This window comes from Lissotriton helveticus, chromosome 1_1, assembly GCF_964261635.1.
Source record: "Lissotriton helveticus chromosome 1_1, aLisHel1.1, whole genome shotgun sequence".
Taxonomy (NCBI): Eukaryota; Metazoa; Chordata; class Amphibia; order Caudata; family Salamandridae; genus Lissotriton; species Lissotriton helveticus.
This window is the reverse complement of record NC_136057.1, coordinates 2,079,462,195-2,079,482,550: the sequence shown is the minus strand read 5'-3', so window position 1 is coordinate 2,079,482,550 and position 20,356 is coordinate 2,079,462,195. Positions and strand designations below refer to the sequence as shown.

The window sequence follows — 20,356 nt, the reverse complement described above, 5'->3', positions numbered from 1 at the left end:
GTTCCCGCCCACCCTTGTGTGGTTGCCGCATTGTTTCACTATAGTGTATTTGTGCACTTATGTTGGCTTTTCTTCCACTCTTGTGTGGTTGCGGCATTGTTTCACTATAGCGTATTTGTGCACTTATGTTGGTGTTCCTTCCACTCTTGTGTGGTTGCGGCATTATTTTTCTTGGTGTTTTTGTGCATTTTTGTTTTGTTGTGGGGTGGTTACTACTGCAGCGTTTTGGTTTGGTTCCCTGTGTGTTCATGTCCATCCCAGCCTGGCCAGCTGGTATGTTTCTGACATAAGGGGTTTGGTTGGTTATGTGTGGTGTAGTTGAAGGCAAGCTTGTTTGGTTTTTGAGGAAAGGTAGAAGATTTGTTTGTTTTCCTGAGAAAGGGAGAGAATGTCTGTATGTGTAGTCTTTTTGCTTTCTTATAGACAGTTTTCACTTTGTCTAGTTTGTTGTTTTCTTAAATGTGAGTACATGGGTGGGAATTGTCCAATTTCCATCATTTTGTACCTTTTGTTAACATGCAAGCAATTTGTTACATTTTCCTGTGCTTTCTTTGCATTTTTTGTTTACTTGCATGCCCATTGTACTGTCCTATATTTGATTTTTATCTTTTTGCCCTCAGTCATCATCAGGCGGTTGAAATGGTTTCTCATGTTATTTCTATTCATGTGCATGTTACCGGTGTATACTTTTTCTTGAACCATTGCATTGTGTTTTTGTTTACTGTAAAGAAGAGGTATGTGTCATACTTTCTGCTCAGCCAGTGTGAGTGTGGTGTGGAATGTTGAATGAGTGATGATGCAATGGAATGTTGGATGAGTGAAGTTGGCAGTTGGTGAATGGGCTGAGCAGCAAGAGGCTGCCCCTGGTGGGGTTCACTGTAGTTCTACCTCTGAACTTACCAACATAATAAATACCACTTAAAGATATCTTGGAGTTGGATCAACGTTCATTCACAACAAGGGGTCTGGAGAGTGTGGCATTTTCAAATATCATAGCTGGGAGTGCCAGTGCTTAATTTGTAAAGGAATAAATGGTGTGCTGTTGTACATGATTAGTTTCCTCGTCAATTTATTCCCTGTATGTTAAGCCTTCCTTAGTGATTCCTTTTTCCTTCTCTTCTAGAATACCTGTGTGTATTCTAGCATGTTTGTTTCATGATTCCATATTTGTCAGTTACTTGTCTGGTCAGCTCACAAGGTTTTCATTTGGCTGTTGTCTTAAATAAAATCCACTTTATCTTACCTGGAGAAGGCATCAAGCTGCCTGTTATTTCTTTAACAATTTTGGCGACGATCGGTGTTGGAGCTGATCAGATGAGTTGAAGATAAGCCAATGCCATTTCCATCGATTCCAGCTTGACGTACATGCAGCCTAGCGATGAACACTTCGGACCATTTCTTCTATGGTGGTCCATAAATTTGATACATGCTACGATCAAATTAGCTGTATCGGTGAGTTTGAAGAAGACGAGGTTCCCTCATGAGTAACGTCATCATGTACAACCATGAGTTACTCCTGGCACTATTCAAGTTGTTCAACGTGCACGTTATTACAGCACGCACCCCAGCCATCGTAAGAAAGTTAATTTTCATTCTCCACGGGTCAACAGTGCCATCATACGAGAGGTACTTCATGACGTTTAAGTCTTTTCAGCCATTTTGAAGAGCGAATCTGCCGTGCAGCTTTCTTTCAAGTCGGCGTTGCAGTTTACATGTTTTTACGTCATCATGCAACGTAAGTCGGCCATTTTGAAAGGCCAACATTTCTAACTCTGCAGTGCACGCTAAACATTCCAGCTTACAACTATTCACCTCATCACGTTACGCTTGTTGGCCATTTCGAAGGTTAATCTTCAACTTAATAGTGCGCTTTCTCGCTTTCAGCAAAGCGATCATAGTGACGAAAAGCCGTCAACACGGTTTACCACTCTGCGAGTACCCCAGTGACACGCACATCACTAGCGTGTCCATTCAACCGGTTAGTGTGAACCACACAACCTCAGTTGTGCAGTCTTTGTTACATGCACGTATTTATTTTATTTGTCTTCAGAACAAAATTCTCTGGTCATGCGTCTACTGTCATACCGCATGAAATAGCGGTCAACGTGAAGTCACGCGCACATCATAGGTATTTGTGACATCTTCTTTAAATACATTTTTCATTGTGATGTGCACACCTATAAGATAAACTTGCTATTCAGTTTTTTTTATTTCTTATTGTCATCTTTTAACCTTTTATTGTATGCTTTACCGTTACACCTAGTCATGTCTAGTCAACATATTACAGTTGCTTTGCCAGCTTAATTTTTAAGCGAACCTGGCACCCCTTTGATACCTTGGGAAGATTGAATTGTAATTTTTGATAACTACCTGGATGCCTTAGACGGACAAGACTTTTCTGCAAAACGGAAAAAAACGTTGTTACTAAGTTCATTAGGAAAAGAAGGCCTGCGTGTTTTTAGGTTTTTACCAAAAGCCTTACAAGCAAATGGCCAACCAATGCCAGATGAATACAAGGAGGCAATATGTAGACTAGAAGTAAGATATGCAAAAGAAGAACATTTTGTGATGAATCGCTATACATTTTATACTCACCGACAACGTAGTGAAGAGTCTATAGACGAATTTGTTGCAAGACTGAGGGAACTTTCTGTTAAATGCAATTTTGAGGCCATGACAGACGAATTAATTAGGGACCAGCTAATAGTACAATGTAACAACAGAAAAATTCAAGAAAGGTAGGCAGCCAAGAATCCCACATTGAAAGTTGTCATTGATTTAGCTAAAGTAATAGAGCAATCTGAGTGTTGCATGAAAGAGTTACAGAAACACAGTATTAATCAAGAGATATCTGAGGTTTCTGAAAAAATGTTTTGGAAGCGAGCAAACAATGTGAAGATGATTCCATAGCTTTACTAAGGAAGGAAAATAGGTAGTTTAACAAAAATATTTTTTTTACAAGGGGACCGAACAAATTTTGTTCAAGATGTTATTTAGCTTCCAACAAAGAATGTTTAAAATGTGGTCGCCTTGGTCATTTTTCCAAAATGTGCAAAGGGAACACTCGATCTAAAGTAGCAGTAGTACAAGAAAGTCCAACAGAGAAGGATAGACTTCGGGTGATTGTTGATAATGATGTTAGTTCTGTTAATGAAAAGCGAGAAAATATAAACCCAAAGCGCTATTTCGAATCGATGGGCAGCAAGTATCCATTATGGTGGATACGGGGTCTAGATACACTGTAATTCGAAAAACAATGTTTGATAAAGAGTGGGGTGAGAAACCTTTAAAGGCATAGTGATATTTCACTGGCAGGTTACCATAGAGAGTTTATAGATTTATTAGGTTTCTTCGAAGCCCAAATTGTCTTCTCAAATAGGTCGACAAGAGGGAAAATGTACGTTGCAGTGGATGGACCTCCTCTCTTAGGGTGGATCCACCAATACAATCTTCATATTATTGTAAACCCTAGGGCTCTAAGTCATGGTAGTTGATGATGTAACACTTGAGGACCTACTTTAAGAGGCTAGTACTGTTTTTAGGTTTGAGTTAGGTGAACCTAAAGGCTATTTTCACAAGATATTGTTAAAAAAGATGCATTACCAGTGCAACACAAACTCAGAAGAATTCCTTTAGTAGTTTGAAATTAGGTAAAGTCTCTTATAGATGAAATGTTACTAGGTGGAATGATTAAACCTGTTGAAGCATCTAGTTGGGTGTCTCCAGTAGTAGTTACTAAAAAAGCTTATGGCAAGATTAGGTTCTGTGTGGACTTAAGGTCCTTAAATAACTGTGTTGTTGCAGACACTTTCCCCATACCAAATATTGGTGAGTTACTTTCCGCATTAAAAGATGCGAACAAAAATTCAAAACTTGGATCTTAAAAGTTGATACCACCAGATAAGATTGGGTCTCAACATTTTGTTCACATCCCCACAGGCCACTATCAAAAGCTGGGGTGCCAATGCCAAGGCTGTCTAGTCTTGAGGTGATGTGTCGATTGCTTACTGCAAGGAGGGGTGATGTGTCGAATTCCGGTCCCTTGGCATCAATTCCTTACTGCTGGGCTACGTTGATGAAGAACTTGGTGCACAGGTGTAATCAGTCAAAAATTCTGATACACTGGGTCAATCCGATGGCATTAAAACAGGTGCTGTGTTGATTTTCCATCCGTGAAGTCTTTGATGGCCTTGGGCCTCCCTAACAGAAGGCCAGCAAACACAAGCCCTTAGAGAACACTTGCAAACATGATACAGAAAGCAAAGTCCAATCCTTTCACTGCTCAAGACAGAAGTCGAAATCAGGAGACCAGTACAACACAGCAACAAGCAGAATTGTAGCTCCCCTCCTACAGCTCCTTCAGCTCTTATTCTTGCCAGAATCTCCTCTTAGTCCAGATGGGTTCTGAAGTTATGGTGTAATAACCCCAGTACTTATGCCAGTTGCTGCCTTTGAAGTAGGCACATTTCAAAGTAAAGTCTTTGTAGTGCATAAGACCCTGCCTTTCCCTGACCTCGGTTTAGACAGACTACAGGGCGGTGTAGACAGCTTTGTCTGAGGACAGGCACAGCCCTATTTAGGTGTGAGTGATAACACCCCCACCACTCTAGCTAGGAAGACCCATCAGCCTGGTGATGGACCATTAGGATATGCAGGGCACATCTCCAGCTTTTTTGGGTCATTGTCTAGAGTGAATGAACAAACAGCCCAACTATCCCCCTCCCTCAGATATGGACTCAATAGGCAGGTAGAGGAACATAATTATAAAGCAAGATAGTGTCCACTTTCTCAAAGTGGCATTTTCAAACACGCAATTTAAAAACCATCTTCACTAAAAGATGTATTTTTAAATTGTGAGTTCAGGGACCCCAAACTCAAAATCTCTATCTCTTCCCAATTGTAAGTTAGACTTTTAAGAGGTTACAAAGCAGCTTCAATAGTAACCTATGGGAGAGGTAGTACTTACAATAGTGAACATTGGCAATATTTCACTATCAGGACATGTAAAACACACCAGTACATGTCTTACCTTTCACACACACAGCACCCTGCCAATGGAGCTACCTTGGGTGTAACGTAGGGACGCCGTACATGTAGTAAAATTGAAGGTTTGGGCCTAGCAAGTGGGTGTACTTTCCAGGTTGACTTGGCAGTTCATATCTGCACATACAGACACTGCAGTGGCAGGTCTAAGATGTGGTTGCAGGGCTACTCATGTGGGTGACATAATCAGTGCTGCAGGCCCACTAGTAGCATTTGCATTGCATGCCCTGGGTACACACAGTGCTCTTTACTAGGGATTTACCAGTAAATCAGATATGCAAATCATTGATAACCAATAATAATCATAATTTATACCAGAGAGCATAAGCACTTCAGCACTGATCAATAGTGGTAAAGTACTCAGAGTCCTGAAGCCAACAAAAACAGGTCAGAAAAAATAGGAGGACGAAGGCAAAACTTTGGTGATAACCCTGCAAAAAGGGCCAGGTCCAACACAACCAGGGTAGACTAATCAATACCTGAAGGACATCCCTGCTTGGGGTGATAGAACCTGGACCCTTGCCTCCAACAGCAGGGGCACATTCCAGTCCTATGCCTCTCTGAACCCAGTTGGATCCTTCTGTCCATACTCTCAGGGCCCACTAAGCTAGCCAATGGGGAATCCTTCTCCTCACCTGCAGATCCCATCTGTGGAGCACCTAACCTTACTTTGCACACAGGTGTTTCCCAGTCCGGAGACAGTACCACCAAGGTCAACACAGTGGTGTGGCCCATCCCACCCCCAGGGTGGGAGACCTGTCCCCAACCCAAGGGCAACTCTGTGCACTAGGACAGCAATTCAAAGTGGATACTGACAACTGTCAGGGATGAAATCCAGGCCCCTGGACTTTCAGGGCTCTCTAACCTTTGTGGTCTCTAAGAGTAGGGGGTGGTAGCTCTGACTGACAGGCAACCTTTGTCCACTCTCCCTCTCACCAGTTCAGGGGTGGTAACCTGAGACTGGTACTCCAGCCCAAGGTTTGTACCCTGAGGCTGACCAGGAGATGGAAGTGGGCTCTCCCACACCCGGTCCTTCCTTCTGGGGTCCTGTACCTTCCGCTGTGTGAGAGGTAGTCCAAGACTCTAGAACTACCAGGGCAGTTGTGACAAGTGTCCTGCACAATTCTTCCACCGGTTTAGGGGTGCTAACCTGCAACTGATCCCCCAACCCAGGGTCTGTACCCTTAGGCTGAGAAGGTGCCTAGCAAGCCAGGACTTCTGGGGGAATGCATTCACCACCCCCCAAAGGAAACACTAACTGTGAAGTCAGTCCTGGGGTGCTCTGACCTCGAAGCTGGCACACCCTGACCCACTGGTCCTCCCCTAGGGACTGTCTCCCCTTTCACCACTCCATCTGGACCTTCCATTCTGGAGTGATGCTGCCAGACACCAGAACTGGTGGAACACTGTGACAGACACCCCCCTCCAGCTCTCCTGACACTATTGGGGACCTCCCCGTACAGACTAAGCCCCCCCCCCTTGGTGTTACCTCTGGGAATCGTCCAGACTCTGGGACTGGGTTTTGGGCAACCTGGGTCTCTGCCCACTCCCACCTCTCCTCCTATCCTGAGAAGTGTGAGAAGTGAACCTCCCCCACCTCTCTTGGTTGTGGAAAACCTGAGCCACCCCCTTGTAGATCACTCCCAAAAGCCTCTTCAGACCCTCTGGCATCCACTAAAAGGGTTGTCTCCAGTGCAAGCTTCCTGGGGTCAGAGAACTCACACTCCACCGGGTGTTGGCACAGCTCTGGAAAACCATAACTGAACATATGCCCTCCAGCACTCAAATTGTACAGCCGCTCACATGTGTTAACCATACTACGCACCACATTATCCTCCTGAGACTGGTGATATAGTATCTGACTGTCCCTGAAACTCAATCACACTCTTCCTATTTGTCTTCATACTTCCTTATCAGGGCTTCTACCATGGGGGACCCATCTCCCTGCCGCTCTCTTCTAGAGTCAGTAGAGTGTCCCTCCCACCACTAGGAATATGACTCCCTGTGCCAGTTACCCAATCCACCTCAAGGGCCCTGTGCACCTCTGGAGCTACCTCATAAACCTGAACCCCCTGGTACATGCCACTACCCCTCCTTGAAGTCAGGCACCAAGTCTCTTGGTATGTAAACCTTTTCTGCAGTACTGGACATTACATGTTCACTGTCACCATCTGACCTGGACCAACTTCAGCTCATGAGCAAAAAAGCATTTTTCTTCTTTCCATCTCCAAAACATTCTCTCTTTCCTGCTCCAACTGGAATTTCATAAGCTCTAACTCAAGCTTCCTGGCTCTCTGTCTAAGCTCCAGAGACAGGCCTAGAGAGCAAACACTGCTGTCAGCAGTATTTCTAGCCGGGGACTCCCTTTCTGTAGGCTCCCCTCTCTCCTCTGGAGCCTCTGCAAAATAATTTTTCTACTCCTTGGCATCCATCTAAGGGCCACTGCTCTCTTGGGCCTCTGGCTGGGGTTCCTCCCCTTCAGATTCCTTCTCAGAATCATCTAATAATGTTGATACCCAGCATGCTTCCTCATAACAAAACAGGGCTGCCTCAAGAACCCGCCTTGGGGACAGGGTTGGATTGGGATAAAAAATCAGCCCGGGCACACCAAAAAAAAGTGGCCCACATTTGCGTATTGCCTTCCCGCAAGACACTGCTTCAGCGAAGTTTTATGGAAAAAAAAGGGGTGGGGGCATATTTTATTAACTTCACTTAGATTTTAAAAAATGCACAGATTAGTTCACACTGCTGAGCCACACATGAATGCTCTTCTGCTCAGGCCCCCCTGCCCTGGTTCAATGAGCATACATTAATGGGCCGGCCCAGCGAGAGAAAGGGAGTGATACCTCCACGATCTGCCTCTAGAAAGGCCACGCAGGCACCCACTGGGCCGCTGGCAGCATCCTAACAGCACAGACAGCCCCCAGGCTGCCCAAAAAAGCAGCCCACAGCTGGAACTCGGCTACCGGCCCTTTGGCCATTTCCAGAGTGCCCGCGATATAAATCCGACCCTGCTTGGGGATCTCCTCTTCACAGCCAGCCCCTCTCCAAGCAGAAACCCTTCAGCTCCTTCATCATATTGATATCTAGGTGCCAGAAATTAATTTCTATTCTGTCAAGGTTTCCCAGATGCAACAACCATAAAGAGTTCCAATTTGATCAAGATAAAGCAGGAGTACAATTTGAACAACCATTTGCAGTGCAATCGGTCTCGCCCTTGGAACCTTATAATTTTTTAAGCTATGCAGTACATTATCCTGGGTGCTAAGAATTAAGAAACGTAAGAAAGACATCGGCAATACTAGAGTCTGCACAGACTGCAGCAACAGAACACAAAGTTCGAGAACATGCCCAGTTGGATCACTAAATTGAGTCCTTCCAAATCAAAGAAACATACAATTACATTTAATTATTGGTCTGTCATGTTCTGATTTCTATTTGGAACACATGTGCCTACTGCTAGCAGATGTGTGCAGAAAGAAACTTTGAAATGCAACTGCTTGCTGTGCCCTCTGCATGATGCGCTACACATTTGTCTGTTTTTGTAAAATATGCACTTGCAGAGCAGGTAATCTGACGAGCATGTTGTACATTTCGGAATTATGGAATACACATTTTTCTGATTGTTTTCCATAACAATAAGCTTCTCAAATAAATGCCTGCCCCACAAATAAAGCCCCTGACTGTTTGCCTATGGGAAAAACCAAGTATTTCATTCTCTACAGAGTCTTCACTAAGCATGCAAGGAGGTTTAAAATTATAACTACAAGTGCAGGTATTCAAGATAGGGGCTTAAGCCCAACGGTTGAAAAATCAAGTCCAAAAAAAACACATAAGCCTTGGGGTGATTGCTCTGCAGAACAGGGTATTAAAAATCTATTATTTACTTTCGGCATTACAAATAAAGGTCACACTTTCACAATGACAGACACTTGAAAGCTATGCCTAATAAATATTACACCTAACTGAAAAACAACCTAGAGGCATTTTTAATACTGTCATACATTAAACTGCTTGTTTAAAAGGCGTTGTGATTAGTATCTTTAATACTAATCTGCTACATGTTGTACAGATTAGAAAGACCTGGAAGCACTCTGTCAATTTCACCTACGGAAAGTGGACAATTGCCTGAGTGGAGAAAGGTTGTTTGCTGAGCAAAGCAGCCATCCTCAAATCTAGTTTTTAGCAGGGGCGGTGGGTGACATTTGAAAGTGGTGGGGCGCAAAGTGATTTGCATAGAGCACCGCAGCGAGCGAGCGCAGCGAGCGAGCCCGAACCCCAAAAGGGGGGTTTGGGGGGATAACCCCCCCCAAGAAAATTTTGAAAAAAACGAAGAAAAATCGTGCATTTTCAAGCAAATTTGAGAAAGCAGGAAGGTTAATAAAGCAATTGTGAAAGTGCAGTTATTACATTAATAGATGGCATAACATAGGTAGCTGCATATTCAGTATAACCACAGAGCTTCATACATTCACACTTGTAAAAGTCTCTAATGTGAGCCATGATGTCTTGCCTAAGGTGCAAACTGGACTGATTAAGGTAATGCATTTTAAATATAAAATGGAAATGTGAAAGGAGTGTGTAGGAAGACTTCATGGACATTGTTGGTAATTTAAACACCATTATTCAGCTCATGGATATCTTCTAATAGTTATGCGCGGCAGCTTGCCTCTCTAAGGGCATAAAAATCCTCTGAAACATCACACATGATGCATTCTAATATGTTACAAGTCATGCACTAGGCTGCCTTTTTAAGTACATTAAGCACGTACAGGGATATTATTACAGAGTAAAAATATTTGATGTAAACAAGGGAGTAGCCAGAAAAAGAAAATATGCCCCAGACCGGCTTCGAGGGAGAGCTCCCCCTGAGGGAGTTCTAAAACATATTTCCTGCCCCATCACCCTTTGCATAACTTCAACACTCTGAAACACGTCGCTTCATAAACATGGGCAAGAAACTTGATGGAGCTGTGAGGTCCTGCGACAAAAGCAGCGTTACTCTTCCTATAAGCCGGGAAGCTTAGTGTTCCTGAATGACATGCATACATGTGTACCTAAAGTTGTGATGTACCCGTAAATAAAACAAGGTATATAACGCATGCTTAGGTAAAACATACTTTCACCGATGGCTATCTTAACGCGGAAAAGCGGATGCTCTTGTTATCCAACTCAACGGTATTTATTTTATCGACCTTAGAAAAATGAAAGGCTAAGTGGGCAAGCTAGGATTGGAACATGTGATCATGGAGTCCAACAGAGAGCTATGACATAAATGCTTTAGACCACAGACCATCGCTGTTTTGGAGATGTGTTGGTGGGAGGGGCAGAGAGGGCATGGCCACAGACTACTACTGGATAGTTTTACTTGTCTTAAATCTAAGTAATACTGCAACACCTAGAGACAAGGCCACTGGAATTATGCGGCAGGGAAGGACCAAAGTATGTGGCAGGGTTGGCTAGATTATGCATCAAGAAAAGTCAAATTGTGCAGTGTAATGTGCCACACTCTGATAGTATTACTTCATAACTTTGACAGTTTTACACATGGTAACGGCGTTAAGGCAAATATTTAACCTTACTAATCCCCGATTAACGCAGAAAACGCTGCGGCAACAGAATCGCATAATTCTGGTGGTCTTGCCTATAGGTGTGAAACAAACTAGTGATGCAGAGACCTTGTCTGAATGTTGCAAGTGACCTCTAACCTTCAGAGCTCGCAGTGTCACTTGAACTTTGCCAGAGACGTCCAGGGCATTAAGCCTCTGACAGTGACGCATAGGCTTGGCAGTGGCAGAAATCAAGCAACGTTCTTTAAAACTGGAAGATCTGGCTACAGAGGTGGACTAGAAATAAGTTAGTTGAAAAGTTGCAGAACCGCCATGATCCTAATATTCAAGTGATCTACATTTTGAGAAACCTGTAAAAAATGCAAAATTGATCCTTCTGCTACCATCGGCGCAGCTATCAAACTCAGCTTTCATGTGAACTACACTGGACGCCTTCTCTCAAAGTCAACACATACATGATAATAATAACAAATAACAATTCATGCCTTTTTGCAAACGCGTCACATAACCCACACAGCAATAACTCCTCCAACAACGTTATGAGTGCTATCAGCAGAAGCAGCCTATCCAGATGAACGTGATTATCGACAGTTAATCAAAGAAAGCAGTTACACAGAATGCATAGTTTATATCTGAATCACCTTAGAGGGATGATCATCTTATAAAAACAGATATTCAGTAATGTTCACATTGTAAAAATCAGCATTTGCATTTCACCAATTCATGCGCTCTTGCATTTCAGAGGTTGCTGAAAGGCTGTGCATAGGAGAAGTTTTCTTCACAACACTGTAGCTCTGCAAGAAACGCCAGACACAGACGGCTGCTCAGAGCCAATGTCTGAATCAATCTAGCAAGTTTAGAACTTTACACTGGCAATGGGATTGTGCGGGGTCTGCCAGTGCTTGGTCGAGCAAGTGATCAATAAAGTAAATTCCTGGTTCAATTGTTAGCACCATGCCTTCCTGAAGAATCCGTCCAGTACGCAAGCTTTTGAGACCAGGCTCCGTACTCCGTTCAACTCCCTCTGGGTAGCCTCCAACATCATGCATGTCAATGCCAAGAAAATGTCCCAGACCATGTGGCATAAATATTGCACCCAGATGAACTTTCACCAGTCATCCACGTTGCCTTTCAAAATGCCAATTTTGGTCAGTGCTTCCAGATGAACTCTGTCTGCTAGACGATGCATATCTGGCCAGGCAACACCTGGTTTTACTGCCTTCATGACAGCACATGATGAATGAAGCACAGCTTCATAGATGGCCTTCTGATCAGGAGTGAATTTTCCATTCGCAGGGAACGTGCAGGTGATGTCTGACCCATAGCAGTGATATTCTCCTCCCATATCAAACAAGCACAAATCGCCATCAACAGCGGTCTTGTCATTTGGGGCTCCAGCATGCCCGTAATGCAAAATGGATGAGTTGTCTCCACTGCCACATATGCAAGTGTATGACGTGTGCCGCATGCCTCCACGTTTATAGCAATAATGCAGGAACAGGCTTTCCAATTCGTACTCTTTCATCCCCAGTTTAGCCGCTTTCATAACCTCTTTATGGGCCTCGCTGGAGATCCTGTTACTGTAGCGCAAGACTTCCAACTCCAAGTCGGTCTTAATTACACGGCACTCCACTATTTCTGGATGAAGAATTTTATTGTTCACTTGAAATTGGCTAATTCCTTCAAATGAAGCTTCTTTGCAGACATTTCCACTATCGGTATTAATGCCACGCAGAGTAAGAAGAACGGACGGGTTCCTTGATGCCAGGACACTGGAAATCTCAACTGTATAGTGCACTTCATCCACTTCATACTTCTTTTTGAAATAATCCCGTGGGTGAATCTTTCAATCTTTCCCATCCAGACTGCATAGCTCTCGGGGAGTTTGGGAACAAAAAGTAACGATTTTCCTGTTTCGACATCAATAGCACCGAAGCAGTCTGCTTCTGTTACTCCAAAGGTCCAATGAAAGAAAGACTCCTGGCGAAAAATAATCCCAGTATCTGTGCAGTATCTTTGGGTCTCTTCCCCTCCTTGCAGCATAACAATGGAATTCTTCTGTACATCTTTGTTCGCTCTCAGTCTTGCTAGAAGCCGGTTTCTGTTTCGTGCAAAGAGCGCAACTGGAACCTTATGGGTTTCATTCCCCAGCCAAAAGTATGGTCCTCTACACATGGTTGCATCTCATGCCAAACTCGGTGCCCCTATCTTCGTATCCACAGCGGTGCTTAACGAGACTCAACAGTTAATCACAGCCAGCAACATGAATGCTGTAATCACACAATTACTGCCTGGAAGTTTCATTTGGCAGGCAAAGGAAACTTATTTGTTGCATTTTTTTTACACTGCTCTGAAAACTTTCGGGGAAATGGAGTTTCTCGCACTGCAATGGCTGGGTACTGATACCCGAATGGAGAACTTATTTGTTACACAGTTGGTGTCATATACCACTATGAAAAGCAAATTTCAGAATATATCCTGCTTAGCCCAAATTACAACCTTCTTGGAGCATCTAACTTGTTGTGGAGGGTAAAGCGCTGTGTATTCTGCGACCCTCACAGTAGTCCATGATTCAATACATTGATTACAGGAGACATTTGACATCAGCAGGCTGAATTTACTACCTAGTAGAATCTGCAATGTTCCCGAGTGGAAAAGATGAGAGGGTTAAGGCATCTGGAGGTCTTGGAAAGGATAGGGTAGAGTGTGGGTTCAATGAGGAACCCCTTTTGCAAAATGTTTACTTTGTCTGTTTTCAGAAATCATATCCGTGATTTTGACATCAAATTTTAGGCACCTTTATGCCAACCAGAATAGTTAGTCACACAGCGCACATAATACATAAACACAAAGGAATTTAAGGAGCACTGACAAGACCCAATAAGGCTCTCTGACAGAAAAGTCTGCAGCTAGCACTGTGTTTTTTGGCTGGGCTGCAAAAGAGGTCACAAGTGGTTCTGCTGCATTCTTTTGCCTAAAGCCATTTCAGTCGCTGAGGATTCCCTAAGTGGAACAAGCATTGGCATAGCCAATAGGTCTCGCCTCCGGGATCTTTTAAGTTTTTAGTTATGTTTTTTATTATTGCATGTGAAAGTTCTAATAAATGTGTTAAAACTTTCACATACAATAATATAAAACATAACTAAAAAGTGAGAGCAGGGGTGCAGAGAGTAGAGGCAGGGTGCTGTGGCATAGAGAGCTAAGCAGGCAGAAGGTACTGGAAACACGGGGTGAGAGCGGGGGGAAGGGGGGCAGAGAGTAGAGACAGGGAGCAGGGTGCTGTGGCATAGAGTCGGACAGGCAGAGGGCACCAGAAGCACAGGGTGATACGTCCCTACGCCCCAATGGACGCACCGCTGCTGTCCTATCCCTCAGTAGATAATCCTCTACATTTATTCCTTGCATCCTTACCTGGGTACTGCAGGAGGGCAACAGGCACGGGCAATCTCCTGCTTCAAGATGTCCCTCCAGTTGGACATCCTGGACCACTAAATCATCAAGGTCGAGAAATGGGGCAAGTCTGCACTCTTTAGCCACCATTGCCTAGGCCTAATTTAATTTAAGACACATCATGGTTGCAGTGCAACTGAACTTCTTATCAGATTTTGTATGCCGGAAATTAAAATATCCTAAAATAAGCTGGCTTCAGGTATCTGAATGTTGCCATCATATGCTATGATACTGCTGCTTCTTACCTTGAAGTAACTTAAAAATATTCCAGGGCACTACTAATAACACCAGAGCGCTAAACAGAATTCACTTGTATAGCCACAACCACCCGGGCTCTTTTCAAATATTGGAAGTTGCTGTCAAAAATTATCTTGTGGATATCAGAGAACTTATATTAGTTTAACAGCACTGCTTAAAAATACCATGGTGATGTCAATAATATTAAAATGCTCTTCAGTGTGCTGTGGTGATGCTCTGTATCTGAGGGTGCTACCCAATGTACGCAGGGCACCGGTTAGTAGGCTAGGATGCTCATTCTACAAGGGTGGTGGTCCTAGTGGTTACGAACGCGTGACACGTGTTGCCATGAAGTGGAATGCCCTTTGCAAAGGTTGAGGTCACCATTCAGTTGCTTACTGCTATATTTCGGAGTTCATTTGGTACTAATGAGGTGAAATATTTGCCCAGTCTTTGTTAATGTGTAAAAATGCCAAAATATTGAATTAATTGTATCACAAAATGTGCTGCATTGAGCCACATATTTTGCCTTTTCTTGCTGGATGCTATGAGCATATGTAGTGCGCACATTTACCCTCGAGGGTATCCTGATAATTGTGTGAACCCTGCCGCATAATTCCAGTGGCTCTGATTATGAGATCAGGTTTCTTAGGGGTAGCCCAGGTGAAATGCGGAGTTTCTTTTTCACAAAAAGTGTAGACAGTGCATTGGATCAGTTCCCAGGAAGAGGCGTGTGGACACTGTGACAGTAGTTTTCGTGGATACAGGTCCCAGGGAGTCTGAGCTGTCACATCAGCTAGGCACGGGAAGGAGTTACCCAGAGGTTGAGCTATTACATTCAGGGTCCCTTCTTAGACCCAGCTAGGATTTGGCCAGAGTCATTCCCTCCAGATTGCTTTGCTGCAGCCCAATGTGGAATCTTCGCTATTGCAATCATGGCTTCTAGTCTGGTGGTACCCAAGCAGCTCAGCGTGGGGGGTCCCACTCCCAGCCCCTCAGCCTACAGCGCTGTGCGTGGCATGTTTATTAGGCGCCTTTTGGCCCCTAGAAGGCTTTGAGAATCAGGGGCTTTATAAATAAAATATAATTAAATAAACGATGAGCGCGACATTGCAAAGCCATCACCCGCCTCTATCTACTTTTACTGTGGGATTTCGAGCCCTTGCACAGACGTTAACACGCTACTCACACGAGCCCTCCTCGAGTGGCGTCACACACACTATAAACAGAACTCAATCACACATGATTTACAAATTACAGCAACAGTACTTATAAACGCACGTTCGCGCATTTACTACTACGGCAACAATGGGACACTTCCAGATAATTCCCATAGTATAAGTATAGCAAGATATTCTCCGTTTACTGGCTCACAGTTTGCACGCTACAATGATTTTACATAGAAAACAAACAGCATCTATTATAAGAGGCGTGGGCTCTATTCAATGTACTTTTACTGTGCTGCACAAAACGAACCATTTCCTTCGGTACCTGGCTGCCGGTTTCTGCGCTGTCTGAGGACTGCCTTCCTTTCTCGACCCCGTCCCGAACACCTCTGGCTTCCCCCTTCCTTGGACTTCCCGCCTCTATGACTCAGCAGCAACAAATCACGAATGCCAGGCCACCCCCACGCGCGGCATCCAATGGGATGCTGCGCCGGTGGACCAGCCAATCCTGGCTAGGGGGGCACATTTTGCCCTCGCCCTGTCGCCCTTTGGAGACCCGGGCTGTGGCACTGTGGCAGGCAAAGAACAAGCACCCCTGGGTCCCGCTGGGGAACTTACAGTGCGCATGCTTGAGAAAGTTGCCAACTTTCCCAAGCATGAGCACTGTAAGTTCCCCAGACTGCGCACTACGTCTGCTGCAGCCTGAGTGTGTGGACTGTCACTCAAGCTGCAGCAGGCCACCCCCCCTGGCAATTCCCGGCGGCTGATTGTTCAGCGACAGCGTGTAATGTATTTTATTTAGATACGGACGGTGCGTCCATGGTGGCTGGTGGGGCTACGCCCCTACGCCCCAATGGACGCACCGCTGCTGGTTTTTAGTGAAAATTGTCACTGCTCGTGAGAACAGTGTTAACACAGTCAGAGAAAATTCTGTGCTATAGTACTGAAAAGATGTCGCGATTTCAGCCGATGGCACCTGAGCACTTGCTTAACACCGTTTCACGGGTACCCACTTTCAGTACTTCTCCTTCCTGTAGAGCAGTGCCGGTGGTGCATTAGCAAGTGTCATCACTGTCAATGTGTCCACATCAGCTGAAAGCCAGGCTAATCCCACAATAATGCTTCATATTGTGCTGGGCTCTTCTATGCTATAAAATGGTCCCTCAACCCCTCTTACTCCTGGAGCCCTGGAGACATGGCGGCTAACGTATCCATTGGAGGTATGTGGGAGATGATGAATGGGAGCAGGAAGCTGCCACCGTGCCATACTAAAAGTGGCAGTGATAGGAGCTGAACCGGTGTGGGGCGACGGTGAATAGGATGGCATAGCAAAAAACACATGGGTTTAAGCGCAGTGGTTTTTACAAACCCCAAAAATCAACAAACCAAAATCCTGAGGTAAGGCAAAGTAAGAAAATATCTCACCAAAGTAACCAAAATGCCCCTCGGAGTGATGAAACATGTAAAAGGAGCAGTCGCCATGAGCGTGAACCAAACCATGAAAGGAGGGACTAATGTGAACCATTTCCCACACAAAACAATTGGATTTAAAAAGGTGTTGAAAGGAACCAATCAAAAACAAAGAGCATGCAAGGGGAGCATCAATGCCATAGAGAAGATACAGCATGCCTCGCAGAGCAACGCATTCGCGCAGCAATGCTCGACCTAAAATGACCAATTGAAAAATAAGGAAAAAAACGGAATGCTGGTACGTAATGCGATCTGGCTGTAGTGTAAAACAATCATTGTTTGTAAAGTACAAACACAAGTCCTATCTACACCGCTGACCACCTAAGTAACAAATGAGGGTCTCTAGTTGGCAGTGGCTTGCACCCTGTCCAAGTATGGACCCTTGTTTAGTTAGGGCATGGGATTACACAGCTAAAATAACCCCTGCTCACCCCCTTGGTAACTTGGCATGATCATTCAGGCTTATCTCAGAGGCATTGTGTAAACATGTGTTACTACACACAGTTTAACACAGAAAAAACACTACAAAAGGACACCACACCAGTTTAATAAAATAATCAATCTTGATCTGAATAAAACAAAAGTTACTGCACCATTAATGCAATAATAAAGAGAAATATCGCAGTTGAGTATACATTTCCATTTGTTTTTATTGGAAGTGAGATCTTTGATAGCTTGTTTTGGAAGTGGACATTCCCCCTTGTTTTATAGGTGGTAGTTTTTGAAGCAAACCCCAGTTGGGCTATCTTAGCAGATGCAGCTTTGCATCAAACCCTAAGGGTGATTATTGCTGTCCTGCCCCTTTGACGCTAAGCTGTGCAATGCAACACAAAGTGGTATTGTGAAGAGAAAAGGGCAGCTTTCCAGGCCAAAACAACTTTTTTTCTGGATAGGAAATAACATTCATCATTTTCCATTACTGGTGTGTCCCTATGCGCCGACACAAAGCCTTAGCAAATCAGACAGGTTCAAGGAAAACCTGTCTCGTGACAAATGCTTTGCTCAATCCTGTGTCCCACAAGAGAATGTCTCTGCTTGAATCAGTCCCCTGCAGCATAAAAGGGTGTGAAATGTCATGCTGCCGTAATTTCCGACATTTCATGTAATTTTCATAATGTGAAATTCCGATAATTATATGAATTATGTGAGCGTAATGGAAAATCTGCCACTTGACTTTCCATTTCCAGTAGTACCCAAGGGTATCCTGACAGTACATTTGTGATTCTGTATTTCCAGTGTCTGTTCTCTTCACTAGAAAACAAGGAATACTTTCATTAGTTCAGGCCGAAATCTGGGCCCCCTTGATTAGCAGCTTTGGGAGGGCCCCAGCTAATAATTTAAACAAATAAAACCCTGGGATCTTCAAAGTCGGACATTCTCACAGGATAAATGTCAGTATTAACCTGCCATGCCTGACCTGCTCCTTCCTGCTACAGCAGAGCTGCCAAGAATTCAGCCACACAGCAGCGTCACACTTCATATTCTAAAGAAGACATTGCAGGTTCCCATCTATCAAGCTGATGTCATCATAGCGCACCCCAAATCAAATATCCATTCAAAACCTCAAACACACACAAGATGAATTCTGCTCCACTCAAACTGCATAAACCCTATAACTAGGACATATAAAGTAGAGATTTTTTCAACAGCAGAAAATCTCACCCTACAGTTGCGCCAACAACCCCCAGTCTTCTAGCTCACTGGCAATGTTATCTTTCCATATACACCCAATGTGGCGCTGTGCTCTATTTTGTAAAAATAATAGACATGGGGCACTTTCTCGGCCTTCTGAAGCTGATTCAAATTGAGATTGCAGTTCAAAGGTTTAGGTTACACCTATTATTTATACTGAATTTACCGTTGTTCACAGAGAACATTCTGTAAATAAATGGTGAACTCCCTCGCTCTGTCATAACCAGAAATTTCCAACTAGCATCAAACAGAAATGTAATTTAAGCATATTATGCACACATTAGCATAACTGAACAGAAACACTGTCTGCTCTCTGGTTACAAGGCCTACCTTGTTCAGTCTGAAACTATGCACAAATTGTAATACGTTTTACATCTACTTGTCACAAATAGGTTACCCAATGATCCTCACTCTAAATTCCCAGTTACATTCAATAGAAGTTGAAAGCCATTCACAAAACGTATCCTGTGACTACTTGAGTCGTACAAGGTTCAACTAAATATTTAAGAAAAAGGTTCAGAAGTCTTTTTTTTAATTTTTTACTGAAGAATATAGTACAAATCTCAAAATATTACAAATAATATTAATAATAAATACAAACAAATCAAGACAGCACTTATCAGTCATATATATTTTAACCCCAATTATTTATTCTTCTTTATAAAGATCGTTCCATCACCAATTCATCATCCTTTTCCTAGATCATTCTATTTTTTCTAACTACTCGAAGTGGCATCATCTATTAATATTTCCAAACTTCCCTCATTTTAACTTGCTCCACATCAAACTCCAAAGCTAACGAGAATGTCCACAGACGAGTTATTATTGAGTAGACTACAAGGGTGGAGATGAAAATAATTTTGCCTATGCCTTTCTTTCAGCCCTACTTTGAGCGAAGTAGGCCTCATAAAGCTAGGAGTTCGATTTTGCTAAGATTTTTTCTTCTGTAGTGAATGGTGTTTTTGATCAAGAAAACTACACAATTGCTTGATAACTTGAAAGGCAGAAGATCTACCAAACACCTTCTCGGTAAGATCCTGTATCCTAGCTATCTCAAAGAGTGGCTTGGTCCCAAATGCGCAAGTAACCATTAGCATGAAAAATAGTCCCAGCCACTCTGGTATATTATTGAAGGCTCTGCTATTCTAAATGATAGCAATTAGGCTTCTAAAAAAACCTCCGCCGCAGATCATATCCATGTCACCCCAACTTTTTATGGCTGCAACATCAATGAATAGAAATAGTAGCAACAATCTTCAAGTCTAATATATAGGCCCCAATATTAAAGGTTTTGTAGACACACAGCGTTCCTCCGTTGATGAAATACCTGAAGTAGCTTATACTCCACCTTATTTTTTGGATATTTGGGTATACTAAAAATTAAGGCTTCTAAATGGACCATATAATCCCATTTAGAATTATCAATCAATCAGGGAATTATCAGTGCGCTCCTCACCCGTGAGGGTCTCAAGGCGCTCCGTTCAGCCGAAAAGCCAGGACTTGAGGGTCTTCCTGAAGGCGTTCAGGTAGGGGGCGAGTCTGATGTCTACCGGTAGCTCGTTCCAGGTCTTGGCTGCAATGTGGGAGAATGATCTCCCTCCGGCTCTGGCTCTTTGGATGCGCGAGGTTTCGGCCAGAGCGAGGTTGAACGATCATAGGTTTCTTTTTGGTGCGTGGAAATTTATTCTGTCATTGAGGTACTTGAGTCCATTGTTGTGTAGGCATTTG

At 43.6% G+C, this 20,356-nt stretch overlaps 1 long non-coding RNA gene and 1 pseudogene across 1 annotated transcript in view; both read right to left on the bottom strand.

Annotated features, from left to right (window-relative positions):
* LOC144776461 (uncharacterized) overlaps positions 1-20,356 on the bottom strand; it is a 255,002-nt gene that overhangs the window by 157,047 nt on the left and 77,599 nt on the right. The gene's annotated exons all lie outside the window — the stretch shown is intronic.
* Positions 11,456-12,788, bottom strand: LOC144819537 (xaa-Pro dipeptidase pseudogene; annotated as a pseudogene).